General features: G+C 43.9%; 1 protein-coding gene across 1 annotated transcript in view; it reads right to left on the bottom strand.

Annotated features, from left to right (window-relative positions):
* LOC126177153 (UDP-glucosyltransferase 2-like) overlaps nucleotides 1–19,797 on the bottom strand; it is a 115,385-nt gene extending 95,588 nt beyond the window's left edge. Inside the window, exon 1 of the mRNA XM_049924429.1 lies at nucleotides 19,714–19,797. The gene's annotated coding sequence lies outside the window, so the exon portion shown is untranslated. The remainder of the gene's footprint in view (nucleotides 1–19,713) is intronic.
* Between the last annotated feature and the right edge of the window lie 679 nt (nucleotides 19,798–20,476).

The following is a 20,476-nucleotide window of genomic DNA, read 5'->3' as shown; positions in this document are numbered from 1 at the left end:
TTATGAGAAAGGTATGCCTCTTCACATTTTGTCAGTACTACTTTTCAATATGCTCTATGTATTGTTCTTAAGTTGTATACAGTTTGCGAGTGTATTTATATTTTCCCATTTTGCTGCAGATCTGATGATGGTCATTAAAGACCGAAACCGGTAATCTGTTAAACTGAAAAGATTGTGACCATAGAAGTAAATTAAAGGAAACTTATTACATATACGGGTCACTGTGTTTTTTCGCGACGATGTCGCAGCTTGTGAAACGCTTCACTGACCATCAACGCTGCACTAGTTTTTTTACAATCATGCAATTCTGCTATTGGCGAACAGTGCATCTCCACCGTACATTCAACGGAGTATAATAAAAAATATTTTTGGCCACTGCAATATTTGTTCTCGGACTGCAGTATTAAAGAATCCATGGAATATCTGTTTAACCGTAACAGCGGCTACCAGCTGGATAATACGTGGAATCCTATCGATATCCAGGATTTGCTGAAATGAAAGACGGCAAGAGTGTAGTGGCGGCGGTGGCGATCGCAAACGCACAAGACTGCTGAGTTTGTTTTTCCAACAGCTACGACGCTGACGCCGTGTAGTAATGCCCCGGCTGCCAACGACGCATGCGCGGAATACTCATAGCGCGCTGTACGGGGTGAATCACCTAAAACTTTCACCGCAGATATTGCGAAAACGGAAAGTGCTATTGGTGTGCAGTTTTCACAGAATGGCTTGGTAGACTGCGACTCGTACTGCTAGCCAGTCAACAGATTGTAATGACACATGAACGTGTATTTTTTTCTGCAACCATACACTTTTTAATGGAAAAATGCATATTGATGTAAACAAACCTTATGTAGGGTAAACTACAATGTCAGTGGTGCTTTTTGCAGGATTCTAGTGCGAGTCGTTTACGATGTAGCGTATTTTGAAAAGTTTCCACACCGACACTTGTTTGTGTCATTCAACCCGCGTAGTTGCTAGATACGATGTTGTCATGTTTGCTTGGTGTGACTGTGTGTTTCTTGAGCGCACTGCGACTTGCTAATCAGTGGGTGAGCACAAGCTGCAGGTCGTGAGTGGACGATAGGATTTATCAATGCAGAAAGAGCCGACATGGTCATGATGAGTGTACGAAGAACGCAGCTCGCTTTTGTACGGTGTGTGCGACAAGAAATTCCAGTAGACATCAGCCATCTCGGCAGTTATTCATCAACCTCTTCAACCGTTACGTGAATGTGGAAGTGTAGCACCTACACAACGTAATAGAAAGAGACAAGTGACGACAGAACAGGCAGAATTAATGAACTTGATGCTACAGCAGTTGATTCACAAGTTGGCTCCTGCGCAGTCGCACGAGGAAGTGGCATGAGTAAGGCAAGTGTCCTATGCCTTCTCCATCGATATACAGGGTGTTACAAAAAGGTACGGCCAAACTTTCAGGAAACATTCCTCACACACTAATAAAGAAAATATGTTATGTGGACATGTGTCCGGAAACGCTTAATTTCCATGTTAGAGCTCATTTTAGTTTCGTAAGTATGTACTGTACTTCCTCGATTCACCACCAGTTGGTCCAGTTGAAGGAAGGTAATGTTCACTTCGGTGCTTGTATTGACATGCGACTCATTGCTCTTCCGTACTAGCATCAAGCACATCAGTAAGTAGCATCAACAGGTTAGTGTTCATCACGAACGTGGTTTTGCAGTCAGTGCAATGTTTACAAATGCGGAGTTGGCAGATGCCCATTTGATGTATGGATTAGCACGGGGAAATAGCCGTGGCGCGGTACGTTTGTATCGAGACAGATTTCCAGAACGAAGGTGCCCCGACAGGAAGACGTTCGAAGCAATTGATCGGCGTCTTAGGGAGCACGGAACATTTCAGCCTACGACTCGCGACTGGGGAAGACCTAGAACGACGAGGACACCTGCAATGGACGAGGCAATTCTTCGTGCAGTTGACGATAACCCTAATGTCAGCGTCAGAGAAGTTGCTGCTGTACAAGGTAACGTTGACCACGTCACTGTATGGAGAGTGCTACGGGAGAACCAGTTGTTTCCGTACCATGTACAGCGTGTGCAGGCACTATCAGCAGCTGATTGGCCTCCACGGGTACACTTCTGCGAATGGTGCATGCAACAATGTGTCAATCCTCATTTCAGTGCAAATGTTCTCTTTACGGATGAGGCTTCATTCCAACGTGATCAAATTGGAAATTTTCACAATCAACATGTGTGGGCAGTCGAGAATCCCGCACGCAATTGTGCAATCACGTCATCAACACAGATTTTCAGTGAACGTTTGGGCAGGCATTGTTGGTGATGTCTTGATTGGGCCCACCTACGCTCAATGGACTACGTTATCATGATTTCATACGGGATACTCTACCTGTGCTGCTAGAACATGTGCCTTTACAAGTACGACACAACATGTGGCTCATGCACGATGGAGCTCCTGCACATTTCAGTGGAAGTGTTCGTACGCTTCTCAACAACAGATTCGGTGACTGATGGATTTGTAGAGGCGGACCAATTCCATGGCCTCCACTTTCTCCTGACCTCAACCCTCTTGACTTTCATTTATGGGGGCATTTGAGAGCTCTTGTCTACGCATCCCCGGTACCAAATGTAGAGACTCTTCGTGCTCGTATTGTGGACGGCTGTGATACAATACGACATTCTCCAGGGCTGAATCAGCGCATCAGGGATTCCATGCGACGGAGGGTGGATGCATGTATCTTCGCTAACGGAGGACATTTTGAACATTTCCTGTAACAAAGTGTTTGAAGTCACGCAGGTACGTTCTGTTGCTGTGTGTTTCCATTCCATGATTAATGTGATTTGAAGAGAAGTAATAAAATGAACTCTAACATGGAAAGTAAGCGTTTCCGGACGCATGTCCACATAACATATTTTCTTTCTTTGTGTGCGAGGAATGTTTCCTGAAAGTTTGGCCGTACCTTTTTGTAACACCCTGTAGATTCCATCCCTAGCACGTCTCTCTCGACAAACAGCTGCATGCAAATGATTATGAGAATCGCGTTAATTTTTGTACATGGAGATTAAGACAGGATACTCCAGAAGTACCGTGTTTCTTGTTTAGTGATGAGGCCACATTCACCTATCATGGCCAGGGAAATCGCCGCTACATGCACTATTGGTCTGTTGTCAAACCCTATTGGCTTGGTCAGGTGGAACAGCAACGCTCATGGAGTGTAAACGTGTGGTGGTTCATAGGCCCATTTTTCATATATGGAACATTGAATGGGCGCAACGATCCCAGCCCCCTAACAGACCATTTTCCATGGAGGCTAGGACTAGGACGAACCTGTGTCCAGCTCAAAGTGCACGAAGTACTACAGCATGTCTTTACGAACTGTTTCCAAATCGTTGGTTTGGATGCAGATGACCTGAACCTCAGCCAGCCCGTTCTCTGGATTTGAAGCCTATAGACCTCTTTCTCTGAGAAAAACTGGAAGACGATGTTTACAAGGACTTACGAACTACACCCTATTGTATGCAACGACGTATTACTGCAGCCTGCAAAGACACCTCCGCTGAAATGCTAGCATGTGTGTAGCAGTCGTTTCAAACCAGACTGGAAGCGTGTACTGCCGCTACCGGTGGTCATTTTGAACGCAACCCGTGATGGTCAACTGTCTCGTTAGTGGTCAGAATCCACACAACCAGTGTATGCATTGGTGTTGTTCTTTAATGTGTACTACCACACGTACTGCACAAGTGTTGGTGTGCGAACTTTTCCAAATACGATATATCGTAAACGACTTCCAGCAGAATCTTGCAACAAATGCCACTGACATTCTGATTCACCCTACATTTAGTATTTAATGTCAGTAGGCATTGCTCCATTTAAAAAGTGTATGTTTGTAGAAAAGATACACTTTATAAGTATTATTGCATCTCTTGATTGGCTAAAAATACGAGCTCCTGACTAGCAATAAATTCTTTGAAAACCGGACATCAATAGCACTTTCTATTTCCGTAATATTTACGGCGCAAGTTCTAGGCGATTCGCCGTGTGTATTGTGGGACGGAGAACATCACCATCAGTGTTCGATGGCTCGCACGAGGATGACTGGGAGGTCACAATTGAAATATCAAATGGTTCAAATGGCTCTGAGCACTGTGGGACTCAACTGCTGAGGTCATTAGTCCCCTAGAACTTAGAACTAGTTAAACCTAACTAACCTAAGGACATCACAAACATCCATGCCCGAGGCAGGATTCGAACCTGCGACCGTAGCGGTGTTGCGGTTCCAGACTGCAGCGCCTTTAACCGCACGGCCACTTCGGCCGGCAATTGAAATATCGTGGAGTGTAGTTTACGATGACTAGGCCAGCTCCAAGCCTCAAGTTTCTTCTAACTACTAAACTACTATGGTGTGTGCAGGATGGATCACTATCCCATTTTCTACAGATCAGGTCATAGCACCTCACTGCAACTTTTCGTGGGCGCCGGTCGTTGTGACCGAGCGGTTCTAGGCGCTTCAGTCCGGAACCGCGCTGCTGCAACGGTCGCAGGTTCGAATCCTGCCTCGGGCATGGATGTGTGTGATGTTCTTAGGTTAGTTAGGTTTAAGTAGTTCTAAGTTCTAGGGGACTGATGACCTCAGACGTTAAGTCCCATAGTGCTCAGAGCCATTTGAACCTTTTTTTTTTTTTTGCGTGAGGTTCAGTAGGCTGGCCTCCCCAGTGAGCGAACCTGAATACATAGATATTTTCGTTATAGGGACATTTAAAGGTAGAGAGGTTAATGCCCAACCCATGGACGATTCGCGGATGTTACAGGAGCTTGTGACGAATGCATATGGCGCAGTCAGCAAGCAGCCAGGTCTATCTCAAAGGATGCGTTATTCACTGCGAAAAGAGGTCTTGCGTCAGAATGCATAGTAATCGCATGCAGCACTGCCCTTAATGTCTACTTCCACGTAACAGGCAGATGGGAAAGACAGACTGGTCCATCTCTCTACAGGTACTGGTTTCTCAACAAATCGTTATAGGAAAACGGGAGACCCATGCGAAGCTTTCGCACTTTTATAGTTTTAAATAAGGACAGTGTCTGGAACAAGTATAGTCGTTGGGATAAGGGTAGCTGTGTGAATGAATAGAAAACATCTTTAAAACTGAACCGAACGACGTGAACTAATAAACATGATTTTATGACACATCCTTGTGTGCAAAAATGTTTTTCATTCGGAATCTTTGTCCCAGTTTGTACAACGGGCTGAGATCAGGAACTGTCAGTAGAGCTACATAATCTGTAACTTTAAATCAACAAACATTTTCCGTTACAGTAAGCACTTTAGGCTGTAGTAGCAATAGGTAAGTTACAATTCAAGGCGACAAGGAAAAATACATTTGCTGTTTCGGAAGGTATATTCGTTCACAAAAGTCAGCTTGTACGACGGGTAGAGATAATAGACTACCGCCGTGGTCACGATTATCATCTACAACAATGCTGTGTGCAACGTATTCAGTTAATAAGTACTTTAAAACAAATAAAATGGTACTTGTAACAAAATAATATGAAAAGGGAGTCTCTTACTTGTCACTAGCTTCGTAAAATACAGGTATGAAGCTGGGCATCCATGACGCTCTTTTGCCTGTGATTGTTAAAAGTCTCTTATATGTTAACATTTTCGTCAAATAATACGTTTTAGCGCACAATCGGTATGCAATGTCAGAAGCCGGTTTAAAAACCTTTCTAACGACACCTCATCGATTCCTGTACGATTAGTGTGTCTTGAGAGAAAGGGAAGTTGACTCGAGACGTATTGTACAAGGTGATTCAGATGCTCATATCGCTGGGTTTTATGCAACCTGCAACGCCTTCAAATATCATACGCAAGGTTTTTATGTTCTCTCGTTCGCTACATGCAGACTATTAGTCCTACAGAAAAAAATGAGTAGGACCTTTTTGTAGGAAATTTAACGGAGTTAAATTTTGTGTTGGGGTACATTTCCAACAGAGCTGCTGTTTTCGAGTTATTCAAGAAAGACGTACAAAACTGACCTTCAAACGCATTTTTCTTCAATAGCTTGAAAACATGGTCTCCAGCGAAAACGTATCCCAGTACAAAATTAAATTCTATACAAAACAAATTCTATACAAAAAAAGATCCTGTTCACTTTTTCTGTATCACTAATAGTATGTGCATAATGAGCAAGAGAATATGGAAATCTGGTGTGCGGTTTTTGAAAGTATTAGATGCTGCATAAAACTCATAGGCAGGGCCAGCTGAATCACCTTCTATATGATTTTCTTCTAGTTTCAATCAATATTCCCTCCTGTAGGCATGTGTGACACTTTTTTTACACAAACTGTATATTATTCCTGGTGCCTGGCAGCTCGTCTGCCTGGCTACTATGGATTGAGATTCAGTTCCATTGTGTGGGGATGAGGCTTTCGTCTAACCTGGAGATGATACGTCAGTCTTTCCATAATCCTTCTCAATGGATCGTATAGCGAGCTGCCAGACTTGCTAAAGACACAGTGGCTTCCTCATTATGACAGCTGTTTCCCAGAAACTGTTGAAAATAAATTTCTAGAAAGCTCTGGCAGGAAGCAGCACTTTGCAAAGGAGTGCTATCAGCGTGAACAGAAAATGGCCAATGAAACTGCCTGTGTCCTACTCCTAGCTCTGAAGAGCTCAAATGTCTGGACGTAAAACAGTTCCAAAAAGCAGTTTAAGATCTGCGGGTGCAGAGAGAAAGTCCTATGTCCCGTGTGGCGGAGGTGGTGTTTTAAAGCCTCTAACATGTAGAAGTCGGCAGCTCATAATCCTTTATGATCAACAAAGTTACTTTTTTCAGTGTGGAAATCCTACCAGTATCTGAACGGGCGATCTCTTACAAGGGTGAGCGTTCTGCTTAATTAGCTTCCGGCTTCCTAGCTGGGCTGGAGATGTGTCATATCGGAGCACGAAGCCATCCGTTAGCTAATTGTTGGTGTTAAAGGAACGAGAATGACATGCTGAGATCTAATTAAAGCTTATGCCAAGTTACCTGCACTTACTGCTTGCCTAGCTTCTTGCAGACGGTCGACGGAGTATTTGTATGATAGTGATATCCCAAAATTTGCTTTTATCTTTATATAAGGTAACAAGACTTCTTAACTCATGATACTGACACAACTTTTGGTGATTTCTTATGAAGACTGTTGGCGATGTAACCTGATGATTTTCGTTCGAAGACACCACTATTTTCCATGGAGAGCTCATTGTTTCTGAAGAACAAGGCAAAATGATGTAGGAAAAGAAGATTTTGGGGGCCAGAATTGTAAGGTAATGAGAGATACTTCAGAGTTATACACTGGATATTTTTCAGAAAAAAGTCTTTAACAGTCGATATAGTATGCCACAAAGGTTCTGAGCACAAGCAATGTGATTTTTAGTTGTCTGTAGTATTGCCGTTGCCAGTGTAGTATCGTAGAGTATGTGTTGGTCACAAAGCTGAGAGGGATGTGCACAGAGACGCAAACACAGAGGATGTTGATTTTTGAAAATATGGCTTTGTAAAGATTGATTATGGAAATGTGAAAACATTTAGCTATTGTTGTCGCTGCACTGCTTGCTCGCGTGTAATTTATGTTGAGCTTGAGAATGGCAAATTTTCGGTACGATTTTTGTTTACTGATAGGGTTCGGTTAGTCTGAGCGTCGAGACGAGACTAAACAAGATTATCTACTTACGTGGTTTGCACTCAGTCATTTCATTAACGAGTTACGTGGTAGAGCTATAATTTTGGTCAAAAGTGAATTTTGTAAAGATTGTTGTAATCGTTAAATGTCAGTTTTAACATGCAGTTTTTAAATGCTAGTCTCTTTTATATCATTCAGTAGGTTCCGTTTCTTTCACCGTCCCCTTACTAAAGTTATTTTGTAATCGAGTGTCACCCCATTGCACTCATTGGAACACCGTTACTTAAAGTTTGAAGTATGATGGGCTTAGCACAGCTGCTTTTGCTTGCGTTGCACTTGGACAAGGTTTTATTTAGCTGATTTCTGACATATATCACTTTCGAGCAGTAGCGACTTTCCGTTGCCACAAGGAAAGTTACGAAAGTTTGTTAGCGCCAATTTAACATCGATGTTAGAACACAGTAAGAGTCTCGACAGTCACGCATTGCACTGCAAATTATCAGGGTCACAACAGTTAAAGTTTAATTCAGTCCTCACTTCTTTATCAAACATTCTTACTCTTAAAGTGCAGTGTTACATCTTGGTGTGTGTATCATTTAACACTTCGAATTTTGCTTGGTTAGTCTGTGTACGTAAATTTGCAGCGCATTCTAACAGAAGCAATATTTGCATTTATTGTTTCAAAGTTCAGTTTGTAATTTTATGCAGGGTTTTTGGTCTGTTAGTTTCGTGTGTTACAACTGCAAGAGTCGTACTGTTACGTCACGTATTGTTGCACTTTTCTCTGCACTGCGCAATAAAAGTTGCTCAGGATAGCTTCTTTAGTATACAGTTATAGTCTTTCTAATAATTTCTAGTAAAATTTACTTGGAATACAGTTACGTAATTTCGCATGGATTTTCTAACTCTTTTCATCAGATAGCATTTACATAAGCATACCACTTCCGTTATTCGGTTAAAAGAACGTTCACATTACAACACATATACACACGAAAATAATACGAGCCAGTAAACAAACAAAACAGTTTGCAGAAATTTTACGCAAGCGTGAAATGCTTGGAAGTAGCGCCCTTATCACAGAAACAGATCTCCAGTCCTTTCTGGAATGTTTCACTACATTGACATACGTTTGTTGATTTTCGCGAGCTTTTCATTACAATTGCGGAAAAATTTAGAAGTTCGACACTAATTACCGACGACAAACAACTTGGAGAAGGGTTGCCAAGCACACTCTAGACAACTGAAGACATTGTGTTTGTGATTGTTTCGTATTTCAATAGCAACTGTACCGTTATCTTAGATAGCTTCTGATGTCTGCTGTGATATAAGGGCCGTTAAATGAAAACGAGACAGATGAAGTATGTAAACTATTTATTACTCGAAAAGTAATCGCCATAACTTTTAGTTAATGGATTTATTCTACTGTGAAACAAGACCGATAGGGCCTTCATGGCAAAATGTTTGCAATTGCCTACATAACCGTGATTGTACACATATGTGTACCTCTTTGTCCAAAGAAAATGAACGGCCAAGAATGTCTTGGAAATCGTATGGGGAGAGATCGCGACTGTGTGAAGGATGTATAAGGGCTTCCAAGCGAAACTCCTGCAGCATAGTTAGAACAACTTTGGCGGCATGTGGGTGGGCACTGTCCTGCAACAGAGTGATGAGGTCCGTCGACATTTCTTGTCATTTGGACTTGGTGCCACGCTTCAATTAATGGAAAGTGTCCACGTTAGGGTGTGCGTTAATTATGGCGCCGTATTCCAGAAAGAAAGTCGATGAGGAACAGACGCTTGTAGTCAAAGGAAAAGGTCATCATGACTTTCCCGGAGCGGGCGTGTGGTTTGCTTCGACAACGCTGCAGACGTTTCGTTGGCAAGCCCTTATAAATACTGCAAACAGTCCCGATCCCTCCCCAAGTGATTGCCTTAATATTTTTGGAACCAGGAATAAAGAGATTTGTGGCCGTCCATTTACTTTGGACGAAGGTTTACACGGCTGGGTACAATCACAATTTCGTAAGCAATAGCAAATATTTTTCCATCAACGCATTGCCCATCTTGTGTCATAGTGGGACAAATCTATTTAAATGGCGATTCGTTTTGAAATAATAAACAGTTCACATACGTTTTTCCCCCGTCTGCCTCCTTTTCACCTCACTGCCCCTTATATATGCGAATCACATCAAAGATTTTATTAACATATAAGAAACACAATGTCAATAAAATGTCAGTAATGAAATGTGAAATGTTCATAGGCTACTTGATAACATCGGTTATACACAACCCATCCAAGAATTCCAATAGTGATTTTGTTTCTGGCATACAAGCGACGTCAGCGCAGTAGCTAGTGTGGCAGCTTTAAGTTGGAGCTGCGAGCAGTAGATACGCGTTCGATCGGGCAGTGTTAAGTAATGGTTCGTGCGACCTTGTGGTGTCAACGCTACTGTGTCACAAATTATAATGAAGGAACATATCTAAATCAGATGTTCAAAACATTCTCCAGAATGATTTGAAGAAGAGAAAGATATGTGCTAAGATTTTCCCCGCGCTTGACTCCCGAAGAAGAACAACATCGCTTGGATGCCTCCCGCGACTTGACTGTTTGTAAAACGCGGACACTTCTTTTCTGAAAAAAAGAAAACCGTTACGAGCGATCCGACTTGGTGCCATCAATACGAACCTACCACAAAACGATAAAGCGCAGAATTTCACATGAGGCGTCACATTTTGATGACATAACCGACATTCCAGCCAATGCTGAACAACAAAGAATGATTTCTATGAGTTTCACATGGTTGTATGAACGTTCTGTTCATTTTACTTAAGTGTGTGTGTGTGTGGGGGGGGGGGGGGACTATGTAGAACATCTCAAGCATTAAACCCGCCGTTTTAACTTCTATTTCTTCTTTTTAATAGATTACATTTTGGACTGAATTAGTACAGTTTATTACAGAGCAGATAGCGGACTCCGGGTAAACAATTTTTATTTATCACCCAAAATGTCTAATATAACAGTGATAGATTAGCCATGTAATTATAAAAAAGTGTTCAAATGTGTGTGAAATCTTATGGGACTTAACTGCTAAGGTCATCAGTCCCTAAGCTTACAGACTACTTAACCTAAATTATCCTAAGGACAAACACACACACCCATGCCCGAGGGAGGACTCGAACCTCCGCCGGGACCAGCCGCACTGTCCATGACTGCAGAGCCTTAGACCGCTTGTAATTACAGCTACCATGACCGTAAGCTACGAGAATGATCAGATCCTTGGTATATTTTTTTAAATTTCAACCGGCGTTCGTTTACTACAGAGGAAATTTATTGTGGTTTTCCTTCTTAATAAAAATAAGCACGAAACTCGGTCTTATTCACACCGTTCTACCTAATGCAAGCACCTAATGACTTTAACCGTTTCTCATGTTCACAGTTGGGTGCTTCAACAGTTTTCTACTAGTTATATTTCTTTTCCCTTTGCATGTGTGACATGGATCTTTTGGATCCCAGAAGCACTTACGATATCTATATTCTTCTGCCTGCTGACATTACATTCTCTTCAGATCATTCCACAGTTCACGTAACTCACGGCAGAAACAAAATTAGACAGGACTTCAGACGAAAGCTTTCCGTACAGCTAGCGCTGAATCGGAGAGGACGCGAATTTCCTTTCATGGTTTGCAAAACCAGCGGAACACCAGGAAACACTAGCGCAGTCGAGTCGAATACGACCGGATGCAGTTGGCTCGTGCTTGCCTACTGTTAGAGAACTCTGGTTCCTTGGTTCGCTCCGGTGCAACACGGGACTGAAGTGCGCATGGGTTCCAACCGAGGCTGCGAATGGATCTTCGCACGACGCCACGGAACTCTCAAGAAATATTCATCAGGTGATAGTGAGCGCATTGTATTTCCGTAGAAACCTGCCAGTGAATACTATAGCCCGATTAAAATTACATGACATTTGGCAGCACTTCACGTGTTGGAGCTGGTTTCCTCCAATCAGAGAACTCGAGGTCAAGCCCAAACCGCTCGCCGTTGCCAAACTGCCACAACAATTAACCAGTTCACTCCCAATTCTTTGTCCGGCTTTCTTTCTTGATGTGCGTGAATCCCGAATCCTGTGTCTGACCATTATATTCACACATGATAACAACACCAAAAACGGCACAAACACACAACGATGCTACCGAAATACATAAGTTTCATACATAGTACTAACCAAACACTACTGGATCCTACCACATAAGACGCGATTCAGCATCACATACACCGTTATTATAATCACTGAAATCAGATTACATTAGATGAGCTTCGCACAACATTGCGTGATGCCCAATATTTCAAAGTTGGCAATTAGTCGTTGTGATTGGGTCATTTGAGTCAGAAGACCAACAGCCTTTTTCAGTGTAAGGGTATAGCTAGCACAGAAACCTGACTTGTCGGAGATCGTAGGTTCGAATCTCATCGAAATTTTTTGTTTTTGTAAATCTGATCAAGAGACTTTTATTATTTTATTCAATTGATTGGTTTACATGCATTTTCTTTATTTCCAATACTATGCCGTGTCATTTTCATAATTGTATTGACTTTTTCATTTGCTCTTATTTTTCTTCCTATCATTCTTTTTTCTTTTGGAATCTGCTTGTGTCGTCTATAATCTGGTGCCAAGTGTAAACCAGAACTGCTCATCAGTTGGTAACGGGGCATCCCGTGTAGCCAGTGTGAGGATAGTTTCAGGTAACCAATGAAGCGAGAAGCAGTTTGATTTGAACGCTGAAACTGAGTAGAGGTTAGCCTTAAATGCCGTGAGCAAAGCGCTCGTGATTTTAGTTCTCCCGCAGCTCTGCGTTTTCTCGTATAGTTTGCTCATTATGAGGTTAGGACATCAATTTAAATTCAGGGCTACGACATGCTGTCGTCTGCTGCAGTTCAGTCATTGGTCACTTAAAACGAACTGCCGACAGAGCAGCTACCATCTCCGCCATACCTGCCAGCCGCCACTTCCAACATGGATACATTAACAGCACCTGTGAAGTGACAAACCGTGAACACTACTGGCCATTAAAATTGCTACACCAAGAAGATGACGTGCTACAGACGCGAAATTTAACCGACAGGAAGAAGATGCTGTGATATGCAAATGATTAGCTTTTCAGAGCATTCACACAATGTTGGCGCCCGTGGCGACACCTACAACGTGCTGACATGAGGAAAGTTTCCAACCGATTTCTCATACACAAACAGCAGTTGACCGGCGTTGCCTGGTGAAACGTTGTTGTGATGCCTCGTGTAAGGAGGAGAAACGCGTACCATCACATTTCCGACTTTGATAAAGGTCGGATTGTAGACTATCGCGATTGCGGTTTATCGTATCGCGACATCGCTGCTCGCGGTGGTCGAGCTCCAATGACTGTTAGCAGAATATGGAATCGGTGGGTTCAGGAGGGTAATACGGAACGCCGTGCTGGGTCCCAACGGCCTCGTATTACTAGCAGTCGAGATGACAGGCATCTTATCCGCATGGCTGTAGCGGATCGTGCAGTCACGCTCTATCCCTGAGTCAACAGATGAGGACGTTTACAAGACAACAACCATCTGCACGAACAGTTTGAACAACCATCTGCACGAATACTTCAACGACGTTTGCAGCAACATGGACTATCAGCTCGGCTGCGGTTACCCTTGACGCTGCATCACAGACAGGAGCGCCTGCGATGGTGTACTCAACGACGAACCTGGGTGCACGAATGGCAAAACGTCATTTTTTCGGATGAATCCAGGTTGTGTTTACAGCATCATGATAGTCGCATCCGTGTTTGGCGACATCGCGGTGAACGCACATTGGAAGCGTGTATTCGTCATCGCCACACTAGCGTATCACCTGGCGTGATGGTATGGTTTACACGTCTCGGTGACGTCTTGTTCGTATTGACGGCACTTTGAACAGTGGACGTTACATTTCAGATGTGTTACGACCCGTGGCTCTACCCTTCATTCGAGCCCTACGAACCCCTACCTTTCAGCAGGATAATGCACGACCGCACGTTGCAGATTCTGTGCGGGCCTTTCTGGATACAGAAAATGTTCGACTGCTGCCCTGGCCAGCACATTCTCCAGATCTGTCACCAACTGAAAACGTCTGGCCAATGGTGCCCGAGCAACTGGATCAATACGCCAGTCAGCACTCTTGATGAACTGTGGTATCGTGTTGAAGCTGCATGGGCAGCTGTACCTGTACACGCTCTGTTTAACTCAATGCCCAGGTGTATCGAGGCCGTCATTACGGCCAGAGGTGGTTGTTCTGGGTACTGATTTCTCAAGATCTATGCACCGAAATTGCGTGAAAATGTAATCACATATCAGTTCTAGTATATTTGTCCAATGAATACCCGTTTATCATCTGTATTTCTTCTTGGTGCAGCAATTTTTGGCCAGTACTGTATGTGTCAGCTATAACCTAGTGGCAGCCGGCAGCAGATGTGGAAACACTGCAGCGGCAAAGTGACAGACGTCAGCTATCAAGTAATTTTAATCGCACCACAGGTATTTAGCACAGGACAGCCCTCCACTTTTAAGAACACTTCAGTGTACTTTGATGTTACTGCTGTATCTTTCTTTTTGGGGTGTAGACACGACAGCTATACTGACCAGGCTGGGAAAATGAGTTGAGATGAAATGAAACACGTACATACGCTGCGCTGACAGTGTTGCTCCGCTGTGCAGCTGACTCGCTGGCGCCACACGTGTGTCTGCGGCTGTCTGCAGCGAGGCGTAGCATTGACACACGCCCCGGCACTTGGCGCGTCTTTTTGTAGAAGCGGTCTGCCACGTGAGGCGTTGATGCACTCCGAGCCACGCAGGCCGTTATCTCACAACGACTGTGGGTTACACGATGGCTGATTTGCTCACATGATGCAATATTACAGGATGCGAGCTCGGGAAATTCCAGGCCATGTCAGAGGTGCCATTTTATTGATGAATCCCTTCCGGCGCATCTGTCCCCAAAATCAGCGTAGGATATCGCAAATTGCGCTGGTGTTCCACACTTTTGGAAACCCAAAGGTCGCACCTATGGTACAAACAAGGAAGTTAACCTGCTGAGATACGTTATCTGTTTCACGTGCACGGGGCGTGAGTCTCGGGGTCCTTTCTAAGGAACATGGGACAATCTCTTTTGTGTTTGATGATGCTGTAGCACATGTAATCACGCCAGGTGGATTCATTTTGAATTGTTTAGAGAAAAGTGGATTCTTCTCAACGTGAACAATATACTTTCGCATCTTTGCACAATGATGATGATTTTTGGTATGTGGGGAGCCCAACGGCGTGGTCATCAGCGCCCGTACAAATTCCCAATTTTTTCACTGTCCAGCCTCGCCATTTTCTCGAATGGTGATGAAACGATGAGAACAACACATACACCCAGTCCCCGGACATAAAATCCCTGCCGACGCCGGTACTCGAACACAGGACCCCGTGATACAGAGGCAATAATGCTGGCCACTCGACCACGAGCTGCAGACCTTTGCACAGCGATGCATTGTTTATCTGGTGGTGTAGTTGCATTCAATCTAATCTTGACATCAGCTAATTTAATGATTTTCCTACACGCAGTCCTTCAAGAAATCATTTTGATCCGTTCCCCCTTGACACAATACAGAGGTTCTCCATCCTTCCTTATATGTACATCAGGGTGGAAGGATGAGGGTTCAACTTTTTTTCCAATGTAACATTTTCAAAAATGGTTCAAATGGCTCTGAGCACTATGGGACTCAACTGCTAAGGTCATTAGTCCCCTAGAACTTAGAACTAGTTAAACCTAACTAACCTAAGGACATCACAAACATCCATGCCCGAGGCAGGATTCGAACCTGCGACCGTAGCGGTCTTGCGGTTCCAGACTGCAGCGCCTTTAACCGCACGGCCACTTCGGCCGGCTATGTAACATTTTAACAGACATAATTTTTTTAATGTTCCATATCTGAATCAGTAAAAATGGAACCTATATAGGATCACTTTGTTGTCCATTTGTCTGTATGTTTGTCTGCCTATCCAACATTTCAGAACTCTTTTTCTCAGAAACGGGTCGGCGTATGAAGTTGAAATTTACTTCACATACTGAGGTCCATGGCCCTATGGCGCAAGTCGAGGAATCTGCAGCCCACACGGTCGCAGAAGCGTCTCAGCCTCTGATTCAGACCCTCCACTCGGCTCTTTACCAAAGGTGCGCAGTCAGTCCTGTCGACGATGCTGCAGATGGTGAGCTCTGCTTTCATCCCGCTAGCGATCCATAGATAACGCAACTTTCTGCAACAAGGCTGCAGACGAAAGCTTTCCGTGCAGCTCGCGCCGAAGCGGAGAAAACGCGAGCTTCCTTTCTTTGATGGTCTGTTAAAAGACCGACATCTAGCAGAACACGAGGGAACACTAGTGAAAGCGGACCGAATATGACAGAATGCAGTTATCTCGCACTTGCCAACCGTTTGAGACAATTCTCTTTGCTTCTGTTCGCTCTCGTACAACACCAGCCTAAGTTATGTGTGGGTTGTAGCCGAGAGTGCAAATGGGTCATCTCGCGAAACGACGGAAGCTCAATAGATATGTTAGCCAAGTGATAGCGTGCGCGCTGTATTTCCGTAGAAAACTGTCAATCAACGTTCAGCTGATGCTAGATACCGGTTAGTTATGACTGAAGTACAAATACTCACAGAGATCGAATGTGGTCTGTATTTATTGTATGGCAGTGAAACTTGGTAAATACTCTAATGCGTTAATGTAGAACTGATTTAGGCAGGGAAAAAAATTAGTTCTAATTTTGGCCACCAGGTGCAAATCTGGCGCTGTGAATGCAAAAAAGATGTATGGAAATGTTTGCATATGTATTGGATGAGGAATGGGACATGGGCAGAAAAGGTCAAATGGGTGAGAAAGGCATGATGTCGGTTTTATTATTAACCACCCCTTACACAATTTGTTCAATGTGAGCAGCGGAGACGTCAACGAGATGCTGCATCTGCATACTCGTATGATCAACAGTTTCTCACGGCAGTTCCAATGGAATATTAATTTTTTTTAATTTTTAACGTAAAAAAGCTTTTAATGCCTACACCGCAATCACAATTGAAATAGGATAACTAATTTCGGTTGCCATGTGCAGCCATCGATGATCGTTCAAAATGCGAAAAAGCGCCGAATAAGCATTGGAGAGCACCATTAGCTGTAGTCATGCAATAACATGCATTCATAACTACCAAAACATTAACAGTACGCAGTTTAAGAACATCACCGTGAACAAGCCAGGTTGTAAATCGTAAGCTCGCAGGATGACGGTAATACAGGAAAATATCCAACTCATTGAGTAAAAGTTGAATCAGAAGCTCATTATTTGCAGTAGTGTAGGAGGTACTATAATGAGAACAGTATATGAAACGGTTCCAAAAATTTTCAGCTGTTCCGTAACCAGGCTTACAGAACAATGATCCTCTGAGATTACGGTGTGCAATCTGGCTTCCTCACGGTGATATTTTTAAACAACATACTGTTAATGTTTTGGTATTTACGAATGCGTGTCATTGAATGACTAATAATGCTATTCAATGCTTATTCATCGTTTTTTCACATTTTGAATAATCTGAAGACGATTGCAGATAACAACCGAAAGTAGTTATCGTGTTCTGTCGTAAGAAAATTGCCGTCTAGGCATTGAAAGCTCTTTTTTTACTAAAAAATTATTTAATAAACCACATTTAGACCGCCGCCTCCTCCCTTACGATGTCAGGTTTCATTAGGCTCCAGTGGAATCCGAGCAGCGCGTTCCTTTATATCGTTCTTCAGGTCGGGCAGATCGTCGTGTCCCTGGCACATGTTTTTTAGATATCCGCAGAGACAAACGTGGATCACACGAGATGCTCTTTCAGGCCATGCATCTGGAAAATCTCTGGAGATAACATGACCGTAGAGGGTTGTAAAAATGGCTCTGAGCACTATGGGACTCAACATCTGATGTCATCAGTCCCCTAGAACTGAGAACTACTTAAACCTAACTAACCTAAGGACATCACACACATCCATGCCCGAGACAGGATTCGAACCTGCGACCGTCGCCGTCGCACGGTTCCAGACTGAAGCGCCTAGAACCGCTCGGCCACACCGGCCGGCAGAGGGTTGCATTAAGCAGATCTTTCACTGAGCGAGCGACATGTGTTGCCCCGTCTTGCATGAAACAGTAGTTTCCACAGAGTTGCGATCTTCCAAAGCAGGAATCCCGTGCTCTACAAAGCGGTCTCACAGTAAACCTCGACACGCCCTCTGGGTGTTTTCTCTTCAACGGATAGAGAAATGGTGCTTGAGAATCCACACGACAATGTCATATCAAGGCGAGTCCGATGCCAGTTCTGTGTCTTCACTGTACCTGTAGTTTAAAATGTGCCTCGTCACTCCATAGAATATGGACTGACCACATCTCATCAACTTCGATCAGTGCCAGAAACCGTAGAGCAAATTCGGAACGTTGCTGCGGATTATGAAGTTTCAGTTGCTGCACCGCCTGGATCGTGTACAGGTAACAGTGTAAAACAGATCGTAACACTTTCCATAGTTGTGACACTGCTCGAGCGCTTGCACTACTCAGATCACGTGCTGAATGGTCAGTTACACCAACAGCAACTACAGCGGTAACTTCTAATGGGATAGGACTCTTCCAGGTGCTACACCAAGCTCACCCGCATTTTACAATTTTATTGTCATCTTCTTTATACCAAGAAATTACATCGAACCTCTCCTAAGACCTTTCAGTCGGCGGTACTCTCCCAATGCAGCACTGTAATTGCTGCCGTTCACACAAAAACAGATAGACAAACAGCGTACGGTCGCTTTTCTCGATAGCCATACTGTTCCCTCATGTTACGGCTAGTCAGATGACAGCGTGGATATCATACCGTCACATAAACAGTGTACAGCGTCAGATTTGCCCCTGGTGGCCACAACTGGAACTATTTGTGTACAGGAAGGTGTCGTCGTTGAGCGTCTGTAGGCGGATACAAGGATGACTTGGACAGGATTTTTGATTGATGTAAAGAATGGCAGCTAACTCTAAATATAATGTAAATTAATGCAGATGAATAGGAAAAAGAATCCCGTAACGTTTGAATACTCCATTAGTAGTGTAGCGCTTGACACAGTCTCGTCGATTAAATGTTTGGGCGTAACACTGCAGAGCGATATGAAGTGGGACAAGCGTGTAATGGCAGTTGTGGGGAAGGCGGATAGTCGTCTTCGGTTCATTGGTAGAATTTTGGGAAGATGTGGTTCATCTGTAAAGGGACCGCTTATAAAACACTAGCACGACTTATTCTTGAGTACTGCTCGAGCGTTTGGGATCCCTATCAGGTCGGATTGAGGGAGGACATAGAAGCAATTCAGAGGCGGGCTGCTAGATTTGTTACTGGTAGGTTTGATCATAGCGAGAGTGTTACGGAAATGCTTCAGGAACTCGAGTGGGAGTCTCTGGAGGAAAGGAGGCGTTCTTTTCGTGAATCGCTACTGAGGTAATTTAGAGAAGCAGCATTTGAGGCTGACTGCAGTACAGTTTTATTGCCGCCAACTTATATTTCGCGGAAAGACCACGAAGATAAGATAAGAGAGTTTAGGGCTCGTACAGAGGCATACAGGCAGTCATTTTTCCCTCGTTCTGTTTGTGAATGGGAGAGAAGATGCTAGTTGTGGTATAGGTACCCTCTGACACACACCGAATGGTGGACTGCGGAGTATGTATGTAGATGTAGATATTTTGTTTTCCAGCATAAACCGCTTCCGCTTTAGCTTATCCACGAAGTTTCACTACCATACGATAATTACGGCGCACACTGGACCTATATGAGTAGCTGCACTTTAATTATATCCGCACGGTATTTAGCGCACGACAGCTCTGCACTTTAAAGGAAACTTTGAGTGTACGGTGAAGCTGTTGCCATATCTCTTTCTCTGGTGTAAACATGGCAGCGTTACCAACCAGAGTGGGAGAAAAGGTTGAGACGAAATAAAAGGCATACGTACGTTGTGCTAGAGAGTGTTGCTGCTCTGGACAGCCAGCTCGCCGCTGCAGGTTGTGTCTGCGGCCTTTCACACCGCGGCTCAGCACGGCACTGACCCACCGCACGGGCACTTGGCACGTCTTATAAAGCAGTCTGACACGCGCGGCCTTGAAGCGCGTCGAGTTACGCAAGCGATGACGCTCGCTCACTGGCTTCCCGCACGCTTTTATCACAACAATACAGTTGAGTGGCGACTCCATGGAGTGCTGTGTACACAACGACCATATACGAGGTGCATTCAAGTTCTAAGGCCTCCGATTTTTTTTCTCCGGACTGGAAAGAGATAGAAATATGCGCATTGTTTTAAAATGAGGACGCGTTCATTGTCAATACGTCCCAGAGATGGCAGCACCGTACGGCAGATGGAATTTTACCGCCAGCGGCGAGAATGAGAACCGTTTTAAATACTTAAAATGGCGACGTTTTCCTTACTTGAACAGCGTGCAATCATTCGTTTTCTGAATTTGCGTGGTGTGAAACCAATTGAAATTCATCGACAGTTGAAGGAGACATGTGATGATGGAGTTATGGATGTCTCGAAAGTGCGTTCATGGGTACGACAATTTAATGAAGGCAGAACATTGTGTGACAACAAACCGAAACAACCTCGGGCTCGCACAAGCCGGTCTGAAGACATGATCAGGAAAGAGGAGAGAATTGTTTTGGGGGATCGCCGAATGACTGTTGAACAGATCGCCTCCAGAGTTGGCATTTCTGTGGGTTCT

This window comes from Schistocerca cancellata, chromosome 3 (assembly GCF_023864275.1).
Source record: "Schistocerca cancellata isolate TAMUIC-IGC-003103 chromosome 3, iqSchCanc2.1, whole genome shotgun sequence".
In the NCBI taxonomy this organism is placed as follows: Eukaryota; Metazoa; Arthropoda; class Insecta; order Orthoptera; family Acrididae; genus Schistocerca; species Schistocerca cancellata.
Note: the sequence above shows the minus strand (reverse complement) of the source record. Positions and strands in the feature narration are given on the sequence as shown.